The sequence below is a fragment of the Ictidomys tridecemlineatus genome, chromosome 8, assembly GCF_052094955.1.
Source record: "Ictidomys tridecemlineatus isolate mIctTri1 chromosome 8, mIctTri1.hap1, whole genome shotgun sequence".
Classification (NCBI taxonomy): Eukaryota; Metazoa; Chordata; class Mammalia; order Rodentia; family Sciuridae; genus Ictidomys; species Ictidomys tridecemlineatus.
Window position 1 is genome coordinate 104,137,679 of NC_135484.1, and position 16,507 is coordinate 104,154,185.

The 16,507-nt window shown below is 35.0% G+C and overlaps 1 protein-coding gene across 4 annotated transcripts in view; it reads left to right on the forward strand.

Annotated features, from left to right (window-relative positions):
• The window catches only part of Ptchd4 (patched domain containing 4), a 197,143-nt gene that overhangs the window by 155,749 nt on the left and 24,887 nt on the right, over positions 1-16,507 (forward strand). The gene's annotated exons all lie outside the window — the stretch shown is intronic.

Here is a 16,507-nt window from a genome sequence, read left to right on the forward strand (position 1 = left end):
GAAATTGACAATGTCAGCCTAAAATTCATACAGAAATGCTGTGACTTAGGATAACCAAAACAATATTGAATAAGTAAATCAGAGAACACACACTTTCAGATTTTAAAACTTGGTATAAAATTATAGTAATGAAGACACAGTGTTATTGCACAAGAAGAGATATATAGAACAATTAAATGAAACTGAGACTTCAGAAATAAATCCTTACGTAAGGTCAATTGATTTCTAACAACTCTAGGTAATCCAAAGGGGAACAAATAGTCCTTTCAATCAATGATGCTGGGACAACTATATATCCACATGCAAAGTTGGATCTCTTTCCCATACCCTAAGTAGAATTTAAGAAAAAAAATGGATTATAAATTTATATGTAAGGCCTAATACCTTAACATTCTTAAGAGAAAATTAGGAGTGATTTCTTATGCCTTGGCTAGACTAGGCAAGCATTCTTAGATCTTTGACACCAAAGGCAAAAGCAACAGAAGAAAAGATGGATAAATTGGACTCAGAGAAATTAATTTTTTTATATTTTGTAAGGTACCACTGAGAAAGCAAAAAGACACCCCACATAATGGGAAAACGTATTTTCAAATCATATATTAGATAAGAAATGTTTTATCCAGGACTAGGGGTATAACTTCATGGTAGAATGTCTACTTATCATGTACAAGGTCCTGGATTTTATTCCAAAAGGAAAGAAGAGAGGGAGGGAGGGAGGGAAGAAGGAAGAGAAGGAAAACATGTTCAATATCATTAGTCATTAGAGAAATGCAAATCAAAACCACATTGAGTATGCAGTATCCATAGAATAGTAACACACCTATGTTACATCTATGGAGTACTGTAGAATATTACAGTTCTCATGGCCTTCTCTCAAATAACATCCCATTTGGTTGGGGAAATATTTGTATTCAATTTATCAAAAATATTTCCTAAGCATCCATGGTAATCATAGTACAGTGAAAACTCAGGGAACAAAGTGGCATCAAATTTTACATCAGAGTAGGCAAAACAAGTGAGATGGCAAGAACAATAGGGAAGCAATTTCTAACTATGTGCCAAATATGGAAAAAATTCTCTTGAGAATCCCAGCATTTCTGCCATATGTGAAATTTGATAGTCCTGCTGTGGAGACCTGCATCTACCTTGATGTTCTGCTTTGGTATTTTGTTCCTTGATTCTTGAAGCAGCAAATATTTTTCCATTTATGAATGCTTCTAATATTCTCCCTAAAGGAAGAATGTAAGAAGAAAGGCTTCAATTTATTCCCGGTTCTTCCACAGGAATACAGTGACCTTCTGTGATTGGACAAATAGGGAGAACTTAATGGCTCCCAACTAGTAGCAACTCAAAAAGCAAGGTTGGTTCTCTTCCACCTCTCTCTGACATTTCTCTACTTCTTTTGTTCTCATTCCTCATTCCTCTTTATTTCCCACACTAGCATGATCTTGCTTCTCTTGCAAGGGATGCATGTCTTGCTGAAATGACTTTACCTTTAACTGGGCGGATACCAACATCAGGTTGGGAGCTAGAAAGCTCCAGTATCCTCCCAACTTGTTTTGCCAAAAGTCAACTGATAAATCATTGCTTCTTAGCTCAGATCTTTATGTTAACTTTACTTACAAAAATCCTTGAAAACAAATGTGAGGAGGAGCATGCTAACACCAAACTGATGCCAGCATCACTGATGAAACTCTTTTGATGGCCCAAAGTTTCCACTCTCATTAAGGAAAGACAAAAGCAACAGACATATGTCCATACCTGGACATAAATATTATTTTGCCTAATTACTATATATAGGAAATAATTAAGAAGGACAGGATCAAGTTTAATAATGGGAATCATACTCTTTCAGCAGACATTTAAAAATTAAAAAGAGACAAAAAGTCTCTGGAGGTAACCTAAAATTTTAGACATGGAATTATATAGGTTAAAATATACACTCTAAAATGCAAAATAATGTTTTAGAAAGACAAACTAATAACAAATGTAAGAATCATCACTATGGTGTATTTATTACATACTACTGTGTATCTGGTTCAGACTAGTGAATTAGAGAGGTACAATTACACTGATCATCTCAAGATGGTGTTTGGAAATCAGTCATCTCAATCAACTGTCCTCCTTCTTGGCTCTCTGCAGTGGAATGAGAGTCAAAGTGTTACTCTTGTAAATGGTGCCATCATATTTCCCAAAGTCCCTAGTAAAGCGGAATGGAGACCTCATATGCCACTAGAGAACTGTGTAGGGATTTCATCTAACAAATCTAAAATTTAAATTTTCTCCTAGTAGGAAAAGTTAGGTCTCCATGGCCACCCCCCCTTCTCCAAGATTTACTTGACATCCAGTAACAGAAGATGGATTTGTCACACAAATCCAGTCAATGTTAGGAAAGAGTACATCAGAGCCCATTGTTAAGAGATGGTGATTGCCTTCCCTTCTGAAAAGCAAGACCAGAGTGCTTTCCCATAGGGAATGAGCAAGCTGAAGGCAAGTCTTGACCCTTCTATTTATCAATTATACAAATGGTACAACGGAGAAAAATGGAGTTCGGCTTAATGAGATTTACCTTATTTATTGTTTTCAAGGAAAGCAAACCCATTGATAAATTGCCACAAGTGTTCTTGGGTTCTTATCAATGAATCAGTTATTCTCAACACTTAAGAAAGAATGGTCAAAAAGCAAAAGGTAAGAATGAAATACTCACTACTGCTGCCCAGGTGAGAGTGAAGTGGAGATCCCCTATTCGTGAAAACATGAGAAGTTGGAAACAGATATCTCCATGTCAACCTCCTAGAACACCACAAATCTTGGAAGCTGAGGGGGACCCATTTATTTCTCAATTTTACCATAAATATTTACTAAGTATCTAGTACTGCCCTAAGAACTGGTGAGACAAGAACCCATCACTGCCCTTACAGAGATCACAGCCTGATTAGACTGGGACGAGAGACTGAAGATGTGGGTTTTGGTCCTGATGACCAAAGAACTCTATATGCTCTGCATGTTGCTGATTGTTCTGTGTCTTTATTTCTTAACCATTAATTGGAGGGTAAGTAATATGTCTGCCTTCCAAGGAGATCTTGAGCCTCAGTTGCAACACTCACTGGGATCCGTTGCGTACATCTCCTCACTTATTACAGGGCAATAGTAAGTGCTCCCAGTCTTTGTTCACATTACATATCTTAAGGGCTCTTTTGCCCCAAGAAATAAAGGACCACGATGCTTATAAAAGGAGTCTTCCCAAGATCTTTACTCTTTTATGAAAGTTGAATATTCAAAGAATTTTCATTTGTAAATTTCCACATAGTACAATTTTCTTAGCATTCTTCTAACATGGCAGGCAACTCCATTGACAAACATGACGGGTCCTGCCACATGGAGAATGGAGAGCCAACATTGAAATCTACCTCTTTTACTTACATTTCGTTGATGAACTTTGTAACTTTATCCACAAATTATTCCTAGGATACTCTGTCTCATGAAAGAGAAAGCAGTCTTTTCTTTGAGGACATCCTCAGTTGATGAAGACAGGTTTTGTACAATATTGACTTGACTGCATCTGTTATATAATTTACCCATCCATCAAATTATAAGAGTGATATCATCCTCTGCAGCATAGGAGAAGATGGGAGGAATACAGCAATTATCTCAATCCCTCTACTGTGGTTCTCTAACTGTAACATCACAGGGGTTATCATCTGGTATTCCCTGTCTGCTCTGTCTGCCTTTGAGCTTAGCAAGTTTACTACAAAATATTTTAACAGCACTAGACTGAAAACAAACAAAAAATTTCTTTAATTTCTACATGTCTACAACACTGTTAGATACTGAGTAGAAAACAAAAATTGAGACCTGGTCTTTGGATTCACTCTTTTTGCTGCAGATGGATTCTAAGCAGATATTATCTGAATATCAGTAGAAGTAATGAGATGATTGGTCCAGAAAACATGGAAGGTACCACACTACCATCTCCAGTATTTGAAGTATGGTATATGTGGCAAAATAATTGATATGCAAGGGTACAGTTGGGAACAGATTTTAGAAGTTTCATTGTGACTAATTTTAACTCTAATTATGAAAGAGCATTCTAAATTTCAGAAAGTATCTTGGTAGCATGTGCACCTTTGTGGAATGTAGAAGAAATCTACTTCAGGGGGAAGGTGGAATGTGCTCTCACATAGCACTGTGAATTACATATGGTAGGTTCTTGATTAATGTCTATTGATTTGTTCATTGATTGCTTTGAGAGGTGGGCCTCCAGGGTTAATATAGTCTACCTCTTGAGAAGTCTCAGAAAGTGTCAGAGTTTTACAACTGCTGACCTGCTTTCATTAGCTTTTTCTTTAACATTTCTTTGTGAAAGACATGTTCTTCCTTTGTTGTCAGATACTTATAGGTGAGACTGTTCTGAAACAATGTGAGCTTGTTTTGTTTTTTTGTTGTTTTGTATTGTAATTGCTGAAAAAGCTCTAGAATTATTATATATCTCTAAGCAATGGAAACCTTCAAATAATTTGCCTAAACTTTCTGACAGCCATGTGACTAAACTCATCCTTCCCTACAGCCTAGTTAGCTGTTCTGTAGTAGCTTTCTGGGAGAGTTTTCATTGAACTGTTTCTTATTATTGTTTCTTGATGAATCTCCTAATGGAAATGGGCAGGACAAGTCCACAGGGATTATCAAGAAAGAATAAGATTTATCATAAGAGGGCAATAAGGTCCTGATGTGCTATATTAACTGTCATTTCTGTAGATAACTTAAAGAATGATTCTCAAAAGTGTATTTTAGTACATTGTGAGCCTATAGCTAAGATCTCAAATGAATATTCACCTATAAATTTTTTAAATGATGGCTAATGTTTATTGAGTGTTTAATATGTGCTAAGGGCTGTGGTAAATGCTTTATGAGGACCCCTCATTTATCATTCCCAGCAGCACTGAGATAGATGCTTATATCTATTCTACACATAAGCAAACCTTCATGGAGAGGTTTCTTGTTGAAGGTTACCTAGTTAGGAAGTGATGCAGCTAGGATTTGAATCTGGGTATAAGTATTAAAGCCTGAGATTGCCAGCCTTCCACCATCCTGCTTTCTACTCCATCCCTTATTCTCAATCCTCTGCCTTCAGGATTTAACATCACACATTTTCTGACACAACTTCTTTGCATTAAATTACAAAAAAGCAATTGCAATAAAACCAAGCTAAGCCATGGATAGCTGAAAATGGACAAATTGAAGACAACTATGGTGAGAAAAGCCCTTTACCACTGAAAAGGAAAGCTGAACTTATCAGAGATCCCTTCAGATTACAACACTCCATCACCTCAAGATGATCCTCTATCAGAGGTCTCCTTGATACAACTCAGCCTGCTGCCCAGAAACTCAGCTCTTGTACTCCTGAGAGTGACTCTAATTGGCTCTGAGTCACAGAATAACTTAGAGACTAGAAATCTCCCTTTCAGCAAACTTCCTGCCAAAAGAGAGCAATTCTATTAGCTTAGAATAGAATTAGTTCTTAATAAGAACACACATATAAATAGTTCAATTAGTTGAATCTAGTTAACTAAAACTCTTTGTATATCAGCATTTTACCACAATTCTAAAGACAAAACAGCCAAATTCCAAAACAGAAGAAAACTTTAAACTCTGCTTTAGGCCTGGTGCTCTCTCAACATAAATGCACAGATTTTTACAACTATATTTATGGGAGCAATAATTGTGCGCCATGTCTTTGCACTAATGTACACATGTATTATGCCACCCTCTGAAATATTTTTGGTTATTCCCTTTCTTTTTTATTTTTATTTTTTTGATTTATATATAACAGTGGAATGCATTACAACTTTTATTACCTATTTAAAGCTCAATTTTTCATATCTCTGGTTGTATGCATAGTATACTCACACCAATTCGTGTCCTCATACATGTACTTTGGATAATAATGACCATCACACTCAACCATCATTAATTACCCCATGCCTCCTCCCTTCTTCTCCCATCCTTCTGCCCTATCTATAGTTGGTCTATTCCTCCCATGCTCCCCCTCCCTATCCCACTATGAATCAGCTTCCTTATATCAAAGAAAATATTTGGCATTTGTTTTTTTGGGATTGGCTAACTTCACTTAGCATTACCTTCTCTAACTCCATCCATTTACCTGCAAATCTTTGCAAGTTAGTAGATAGAGCCACAGAGGAGTTCATTTATTCCAGGCCAATATCTAACAGATGATAGCGAGAAATTTAAACCCACATTGCCTAAAGCCTTAGCTAATATACCAAATTACCTTGTGTTTTTTGACACACAAGAAAATGACGACTTCAAAATATACTATTCAATAAATAATAATATAATTAATACTAATTCCTATATGCCAGGAACTATTCTAAGCATGTGACAACTATGATCTTATTTTATATTCTCATCAACTCTTTAAAATTTCCAGATGAGAAATCAAGGCTTTTGGAGATTAAACTAATTCTCCTTAATCACATACATTGATGAAGTCATAATAAGAACCAAGATGCCTGATACTAGTGTTTATATTTTTAATTGCTACACATGGAGCCTTTTCTTTTTCCATTTTTAGGACTATAAAAAAGATACAGGTCTAATGCATTTTAGAAAAACCTTTTTCCAATAAAGTTAACCAACCAATAAAAGCAGAATCTAAAAGGAAGTTCTGCTTGATTAATTTAATGACTGTTCAAATGATCAGAGCCATCCCATTCCTGAGCTTTCTGGTTAATTGAGTTTCCACTGAATTTGACTATTGTGTTTAGAGAGAATTCCTGCTATGGAATGATTTTATTTCATCTTCATGGATAGGAAAAGTAGCAAAACATTCAGGGATGCCCCTGGAAAGCCTGCCCTTTGATGCATTATGCTTTCATTAAGAATCTGTTCTACAACTCTGAAGTGTTTCTCTAGAATGATACTTAATATATCCTGAGACCGTGCATAACTTAAATTTGCAAAGTAAGATCCCTTTCATTTCAAATATATTTCCTAATGATTGAATCAGACATTCTAAAAGCATCTCCAGCTCTTGGTGCTACAGAAATCCTAAGTCATCATCCATTTTACTCTTTATGGGATAAAAGATCCCAAAAGCTTGCATTTAATGAACTGTTAAATTCAGACATATGGATGTGATATGGTTTTCAAATGGGACAAACAGGAGTTATTTAACTTCAAAGTGATCACATTTTGCCATATCTTTTCAGTGGGAGGCAGTCAGGAAATAACCTTCAATGAATGAATTAAATATTCTAATCAATCTTTGTTCTTTAAATGGTTTTAGCTCAATAAATTCTAAGGCTATCTTAATTTTCATTCTTCTTAAGATCTTCTTTAATATGATCCTTTATTCCAGATCTTTATTTTTAAAGTGAATATTTGCATTTAATCTATAAACTACTGTTTTCTAGGTCTTTATTTTTAAACAAATGTGTACATTTGTGTTTAGTCTGTAAATCACCAGTCCATTCCTCATGAAGATCACATAATTTTCTGCCCACTCCTAATATTTCCATTCATTACCTTGCTCTGCCTAAAGCAATGAATTTTTATTTCTATGTGGCTCCTCCTTTTTTCTGCCATAATACATCCTTGTTAACTTCCTCTCAGAAGATCTTTCCGCTTCTCATATGTCCAACTGGCATTCTCTTTTCAGTGAGAACACAACTAAAATATGGATTCTTCCATGAAGCCACCCCTCTTATGGATGATATGTATGGTTTGCACATGCAAATTCTCCTGGACTAACCTGTCAGCCAGTGCTTCTGCTATAACTCCTATACTCAAAGATACCAACTTATAAAGTCAACAACAAACAAAAGTTTTAATGTAAAATATTTTTCATTTTCCAAAAAATATTTGTCAAAAAGTATTAATAAACTCCAGTCAAAGACCAAGAGAAATACCACTATAATTGAAAAAAGTTAGGTTTACTGACTTATTGCAATGAATAAAATCCCACACCACTGAGAGCCATTGAATAATTTTATACAGAGGGTATTAGAATGGTTTTATTTTATTATTTTTGTCAGTGTCACATGATCTAGAAGAGGGTGCAAGGGAGCATGGTTGGTTAGCATCAAGAAGAGAAAGTAATTCTACAATCATTTATCTTAATAATTTTTATTTCTTGAAGGAGAGAATATCATGCAAACTGAATCACTGATTGCAAACAATGGATGAGATTATGTGCTTTTTCTTATATATTAAGACTATATAAAATGTACAACAGTTCTGAAAAATCACACAGTAAGAAACTATTACTAAGTTCCATGTTTTCTTTTGCAAGAGCAAACTTAGTAAAGAAGTAGCAATCAGTTCTGTTGTTTTTTTATTTTTAATTTTTTTATTTGAGCTTTATGGCTATACATAATAGTTGGATTCATCCCAAATAACTCATACATGCCTGGAAATCAATTTCAGTTTAGTCCTGTTGTTCTTGATGGAAAATTTGAACCATTTTAGCTTTCAGGCATTGTTTGTTTCTTATTTGTGCTAACTCATGGTTATGGAGGGGTCTTGTTTTGCCTCAATCCATCCAGGTCACAGACTGGCCTTTCCTGATGCTGTTTTCATGAGATTATCTGTGGTCAACAGAACAACACTAAGCCCTGTTTTGAACACCAGACTAGCTTCTGACAATGCCACAGCCTTCTTAGCAGGACCCAGCTATGAAGGATGCTTTTATTATTTTTTTCCAATAAACAATATATATATTCACTTATGAAATTTAGAAATCATAAAAAGTATTAAGAAAAAATAATGAAAAGTTCAATGGTAATACTTTTTATCAGAGAGAGGGAGAGAGCAAGAAAGAAGTTTTCATGGGTACTGACTCTGTGGTGATGCTTCAGCTCTAGGCAGCAGCCAGGCCCTGTAACAAGGAAAGCTGGAAAGAATTCCAGGGATCCCCCAAAGCTAGCTCAGCTGTGGCAGTGAAGGTATCAGTAACCATGCTGCATTTAGAAGCTTGCATTTAGAAGCTTGCATTCAGAAGCCAGTGATTTGGAACATTGTTCATATCAAACATCTTGCAGTTGCCAGCACTGTGCTTTTCCACCCCATAAAGTACTTACTGTGGACCAAGCACATGTACTAATTTATCTAAAACTCATAATGCTCTTACAGGTAAGTCCCATTGCTATCCCATTTTATAGATGAATAAATGGAGAGACTGGAAGAAAAAAATAGTAAATAACTGCCCAGGATCACAGAGCTCAATGTAGAAGATCTTAGATTTAAACTCAAGAAGTCTGTTCAGGGGAATGTGCTACTAACTACAATATCGAACAGTATGACTTACCTAGTTATTATTCATTGATGCATCTGTTTATACAGTTTGTTGTGATAACTCTCGAAGAAGCTGTAGTTTGGTTTTATCTTTGTCTTCACTGGCACTGGGATGACGATAGGAATTCTGGCAGTGATGCTAAAAAAAATTATGTAACATTCCAACAGGTACTAAGGAAACAATTTTCTGAACAATTTACATTATCCTGAACAGAATTATTAAATATAATGAAAAGGAAAGGTGAAAGTAAACAAACAGATCTGTTAACCTGCTTATTTGTACACATCTTAAAACAATCCTCAACAGCTGTTTACCCAATTTAAATTAAACCATTAAAATCACGTGAATAAAGAAAAATTCGGATCCATTTTTTCATGAGCGCTCCTCATATGTGATATATGGACATATGCACACACAGACATACAACACAAAACACAAGTGTGCACACAAACATACAACACATAAGACAATAGTAAAGGCCTTATAGCTTTACACAGGTGAAAGCTCCATTGCAATGTTTAAAAACTCCACAGTCAAAAAATAAAACAGATCAGAAAAACATTAACCTAGGTCTGTATGAGCTCAAAAAATAAAATAGAAATTTATGATGTGGAAAAATGCAATAATAAAATAGATATTGAAAAACAGCATCCTGGTTAATCACTGTTGCAGATGTAAGAATAGCCAAGCTGGAGCTCTGGATATCAACTGTTATGGATTTGAGTCAGATCATCTTCTTTTTGGTCTGTAGAAATTGCTTTGGTTAGTCTCTCTGGAATCCAAATCGGCTGCTGTTCTCTCTGTGGAAACACACAAACAGAACCCCGACTCCATACAATCACTGAGTCAGGACCTTTCCATTGTCCTGTTAGAATATCCTTCCAAAGTATCTTAGGCTTATGTATATTTTTTGGATACATATGCCTTTCCGCAGCACTAAGCCCTGATGAATCCAAATTTTAAAAGTTTAGAGTAAAAAGGGTTATTTTAAGTTTATCTTTGGGGGATATATATCCCTTTCCAAATCCCCCTTTTTGCTTTAATAAGTACATTTTAATAGTTTGATGAGCTCTTTCAACTATGCCTTGTCCCTGAGGATTGTATGGAATTCCTGTTATGTGAGTAATGCCAAATGATGAGCAAAATTGTTTAAAAGAGGTAGAGGTATAGCCAGGTGTTTGTGTAAAAACCACTATGGGGGGTCGTTATTTAAATTAAACAAAAGGGGGAAATTAAGTTAGAGTCTGTAAACAAGTCAGGATGGTGCCTGACATTTTGCCAGAGGGAGTGGTTTGTGAAGTAATGCCAGCGAGCCATTAAGTGTGGAGATTCCTTATTGGTTGACTGTTGTATCTAGTTTATGTTAATTAAGATAAGCTGTGTGGAATGTATATATACCCCTCCTGTCCTATAATAAACAGCTCCCACTCCTGCTGTATCAATGTACACAAGTTGCTCATCACACCCCCCTCCCGGTTATTTTGCTGCAGCTGGACTTTGACACAATACACCCCAGGAAGCAGCAGTTTGGAGAATTTCTGTTGAGTAACTTCCTACCCCTTGTCTTTGTAGGCTATATAAGCACCAAGAGGTAAAAGCCTTGGGCAATCTTAATGAACTGACAACCTAGTAGGGCTTGATAATCACCTATTTATTCTAGATGAAATTTTAGTGAAAAGTAGTCTATGAAAACACACTGATCACTACCTCCAGCTCAGACAACTTTAGGATTAGAAAATATCTAAAAAAAACTTTTCAGGAGTGCCTTATGGTCCATTTCTAATTTATCAAATAGCAACTTAAAGCAAGGTCCTTCCTTTCACATTCCAATTCCTATTTGACATTCATAATGCTGAACCAGCCAAATTTTTAATGAGTTACATGCTGATTTTACAATTAGGCATCATTAGCGTCTATCACCACTTCTACCAAAAATTACTGATCAAGTCTCCTTCTCAGTAAAAGGAGGCAAATTATATCTATTTCTAAATCCTGTGATGAATAAAGGACTCTTAATAATTATTGTAAGAACTAATAATAAATGTTATTATTGAAGTTGTATTTTATATTTTTATTAGCCTATAAAATATATAAATAACAAATAGTATAAATAATGAATTATATAAATAGTAATAGATATAACTAATATAACAATCTATTTTATATAAACTGTACCTTTTGATATTTTTAAAGTAGTATGATTATTATAACAATTGTGAAGAGAAGGATGTGTTAAAATAGATATTGATCATAGCAAACTCAGTTCTACAAATATATATTAGGCACTTATTCAATGCCAAATAATTTGGATTCAAAAACAAAAAGTAAGTGACTGCCCTAGAAAGTGAGAAGCTTCGAAGGAAAATCAACCAAGCATACGAGTAAATGCCCTAAAGTGATTTGAAACAGAAGAGAGGCTTCAAACTGCTGGGGTGGCTTCGGAGGGCGAAGGTAAGCTACTAGGAATGGGATCATGCTCAGGGTGAGATTCTGCTTCAGATCATCCCAAGTCGGAAACACCCAACTGAAGACTGTAGTGAAGAATGAATACATGATCAATTGATCCCATGTAATGCCAAACAACAAAAAAAAACTCAAAATGCTGATTAATTACCTAGATATTTTTTTCCAATTGCTTAGCTGATTCAGATGACTAAGATGTCACTGTTTCATATATTATTCACTTATTTATTTGGCAGTCCCACAGTCAAAAATTCCAATACAAAGTCAAAATGTTCTTTTCCATCCGTGCTTAGGGATAGCATCCATAAGCATATTTATTGAAACAGTAGCTAACCAAAGAAGACCTAACTGCAAAGAGAAAGCAGAAACTTTCTTTGGAGTAGGTCATGAGAAGTAGTATTTTTTTTTCACCTTTATATCTTAAGTCTCTGATGTAAAGGTCAAACTCTCATGTCCTACTGAGAGCTTAACATGTGCAAGAGAAAAGGGAAACCCACCCACATATCTCCCCAAGACAATTATAGAGAATTCTAATTACACTGATTAAAAAGAACTAGAAGCCCACATAGGGTGCTTATTAAAACAATATATCAAAGAAAATCCCAACAGGGAGTACTAATGGAGTCAGTTAGAATTAGTTCCAATTGGAGTTGATCTTTATTAAAACTATTTTGTTTGGATTCATGGGTTTGGAGAGATTGGTTTTGAGATAAAAATGTCATCTGGAAAGACTGTAGTGGATTTTTAGGAAAATAATTTTGTTCTGAGAAAAGCCACTTTAGGCCTAGCCATGTCACCAGAGAGTTTTTCTACAGCAATAAGAGAAGCAATCTCAAGCTGATTCAATGACACTGAAAGTAATATCTACACAAAATATCACTTCTACATATTCTATTATTATTTCGTGTTCCTGCTTCTTTATTTTTAAAGAGGTATTGATGGTTTTGTCATAGTGCCAATATATTTTTCCATGTATACTTCCCTAATTTAAAAACAGTTGCATTATAAGATATGATTAAAATAGAACTCAGAATTATCCAAGTGAAAATGACCCAGATTGACAAGGTTAAAAAGGATTGTTTCTTTTTTATCTTTATATCATATATTGGCTAGAAAAAGTCCTTATATACAGAAACTTTAAATAAATATATATGGAATTGAATAGTATATGGTTCTTATGGACAAAATTGATAAACATATAAAGATGCATAAAATCTACACTTTAGATTTTATGATAAAAAGATGTGATTTGAGGAGCTGGAGATATAGCTTTGTTGGTAGCATGCTTGCCTTGCATGCACAAGGGCCTGGGTTCAATCCTCAGCACCACCAAAAAAAAAAAAAAATCATTTTTGAATCCACCTAGACCCAAGAATCAGAGTTGATTTAATTTAATCAACTAAAGGATATTTCTTGGCATCTATCATCTATTGTTTTGTCACATATTCTACATAAAATGTATTGCCTGCCCTTAAAGAGCTTGCAATCTAACCAAAAAAAAAAATTGAACATATCTTGAGAAAGACATTTTGTTTCCGGACAAAATAGCCCATGGTTGAGGGCCAAAATGAGTATATAATCACTACAGTAAGAGTTTAAGGAACAGAAAAAAATCATGACATTTTGGGTCACCAGAGATGCCTCATAACAAAGATGATAATTGCGCTGACCCGTAACAGATTAACGAATATGACCAGCAATGAGACTGTAATATGAAGCAGAAAAAAATGACTTGAACAAAACCAAAAAGATAAGACTGATCATGGGCATGACTGTGGACAACGTTAGTCCAGTCTGTAATAAATTTCAACTTTTAGGAGGTGGTCAGACTATGGAGAGAATCGAATAAGTATATATCAACAGGAAAGCTCTGTAAAATACATGACCCAATGAATGAAACATGCCATTTGGAGATCACATTTTCAGTCTCTATCTCACTTAAAATGATTCCCTAACATAATGTGGTTTATCTTCATGCTCTCACACATACAGACCTTTGAACTACATAAAGCAAAAATCTGGCCTACATAGTGTACCTAATGTTCCATTAAAATGACCATCAGCAGGGGCAAGCCAAATTTAGTCACAGTGCCATGTAGCCTTTGCCCCTTGTGACTACAAAGATAGCAAGAGTCCTCATTTCTGAAGAGAGATGCTCTTATTAAAGCATTACTTCAATTACCTTAACCACTGTCCTAATATTTTATTTTTGTCAAGGGAGTAAGAGGCAGTATCCTGTTTAGTCAAGGAGCCTTACAAAAGATAGGAATGAATACTGAGTGTTATTTGTTAAGAATCATTGGACTTAATACAATGACACATATGTTGAGCTCATAATTAAATTCAAGAAAGAATAGATTATTGCCTCAATAATTAAAATTAAAATCACTTGCCTTTTATTCAAAAGTGGTACTGTAGTAGTTTTCATAACCCTTCCTACTTGTTAGGGTAAATTTATCTTTCCTGCCTAGAGATCAAGAACAGAGAACTTTGGAAAATAAGTAGGATTTATATTTCCCCAATACCTATTTCCCTTTAGTAACAATTAGTAATTAATTACAGTTCCCAAAGTTAGTCAAGCTGTCTTTAGAATCAAATATTTATAATATATATAATTAAAAGTACAAATACTATAATCAAATTAATTATGAAGCAAGACTCCTTACATTCCCTTAAAAGAGGTCTTAGTAAATGCAACTCACTGACAAAACATTATTGGTTAGGAATAGATTCAGCTGCATATAACAGTAGCTTAGTCAAATGGATATTTAGGTCTTTTTTAAATAAAAGAATTCCAAAGGAAGGCAGGTTATGGCTCTTATTAGTGACTCGATGATGCCGTTTAGGATAAAGTGTTCTCCGGTTTTCTAATAAACATCCTTAGATGACTACCAGTTATATTGCGTTGTCCAGAACTACTAAAAAGTTTCTTCTCAGCAAAAGAAACAATCTGTAAGGTGAATAGAGAGCCTACATCTTGGGAGCAAATTCTTACCCCTCACACATCAGATAGAATACTAATCTCTAGGGTACATAAAGAACTCAAAAAGCTAAACACCAAAAAAAAAAAAAATACCCAATCAATAAATGGGCCAAGGAACTGAACAGACACTTCTCAGAAGAGGATATACAATCAGTCAACAAATATATGAAAAAATGTTCATCATCTCTAGCAATTAGAGAAATGCAAATCAAAACTACTCTAAGATTTCATCTCATTCCTGTCAGAATGGCAGCTATTATGCATACAAACAACAGTAAGTATTGGCAAGGATGTAGGGAAAAAGGTACACTCATACACTGCTGGTAGGACTGCAAATCGGTGCAGCCAATATGGAAAGCAGTATGGAGATTCCTTAGAAAATTGGGAATGGAACCACCATTCGACCCAGCTATCCCTCTCCTCGGTTTATACTCAAAGGACTTGAAAACAGCATACTGCCGAGACACAGCCACATCAATGTTTATAGCAGCTCAATTCACAATAACTAAACTGTGGAACCAACCTAGATGCCCTTCAGTAAATGGATGGATAAAAAATGGAATATTACTGAGCAATAAAAGAGAATAAAATCATGGCATTTCCAGTAACTGGATGGAATTGGAGAAGATAATGCTAAGTGAAGTTAGCCAATCCCCAAAAAAGAAATGCCAAATGTTTTCTCTGATATAAAAAGTTTGATTCATAGTAGGGTAAGGAGGGGGAGCATGGGAGAAACAAATGAACTCTAAATAGACCAGAGGGGTTGGAGGAGAAGGAAGGGGGCAGGGGGTTATTAATGATGGTGGAATGTGATGAACATCATTATCCAAAGTACTTGTATGAAGACATGAATTCGTGTAAATATAGTTTGTATACAACCAGAGATATGAAAAATTGTGCTCTATATGAGTAATATGAATTAAAATGTTACAATTTAAAAAGATAGCAATATTTTTTTAATTCTGTACTGTGAGGTACAAGTTTAGAATAAAATACTTAAGGCTTTTCATCCAAAAAATTAAAATAGCAGGCTGGGGAATAAGATTTTTAATCATGTATGTTGCAATCTAAATAAAAGTAAATAAAGATAGGAATCATGTAGGTCAATTAGCAAAATCTACCAGCAGCCCAAATTCAGCATGATTACCATAAGACTCCACTTATGTACTATCTTTGTTAAAACCCTACTAAGTGAATTGGCTATGGAACACATAACTCCAATATCTAGATGCCACACAAGGTCCATTTTCCAGGTTTTTGTGAATTAGGTCATTTTGTGCCTTTAAGCTGCATCATTGTCTAATGGATTTCTTGGAGAACAGCCCAAGCACAGCTTGTATCCATTCACATAAAAGGAATGTGTTTAGGGTTGCTCTTCCTACAAGGGCAAGAGTAATCTATGAAGATTTCCACTCATTCAGAATGTCACCAACAGACATATTGTGAATGGTGATTGACAGATCCAATTCAGAGAACTCAATAAAGTGGGAAGGGGGGTTGTAGATATGGTGTAACACTTTATTTTCCCAGCTACTTTCTTTTTTTTTGCCAGTAAGGAAGTAGTGATATCTTAAGAACTATCAAATTCCTGAAAATAACAGCTCAGTAGCTAACAGAGTCTGGCACACAGTGGGTGTTCTAGTAATATCTGTTGAATAAACCTTTTGCCTATTAACCCTTAACAAAAGCTTCTAGAGGTTGGTTTAAAACAAGCATTCTTCATCTACTTAAATAAAGAAAAGGCACCA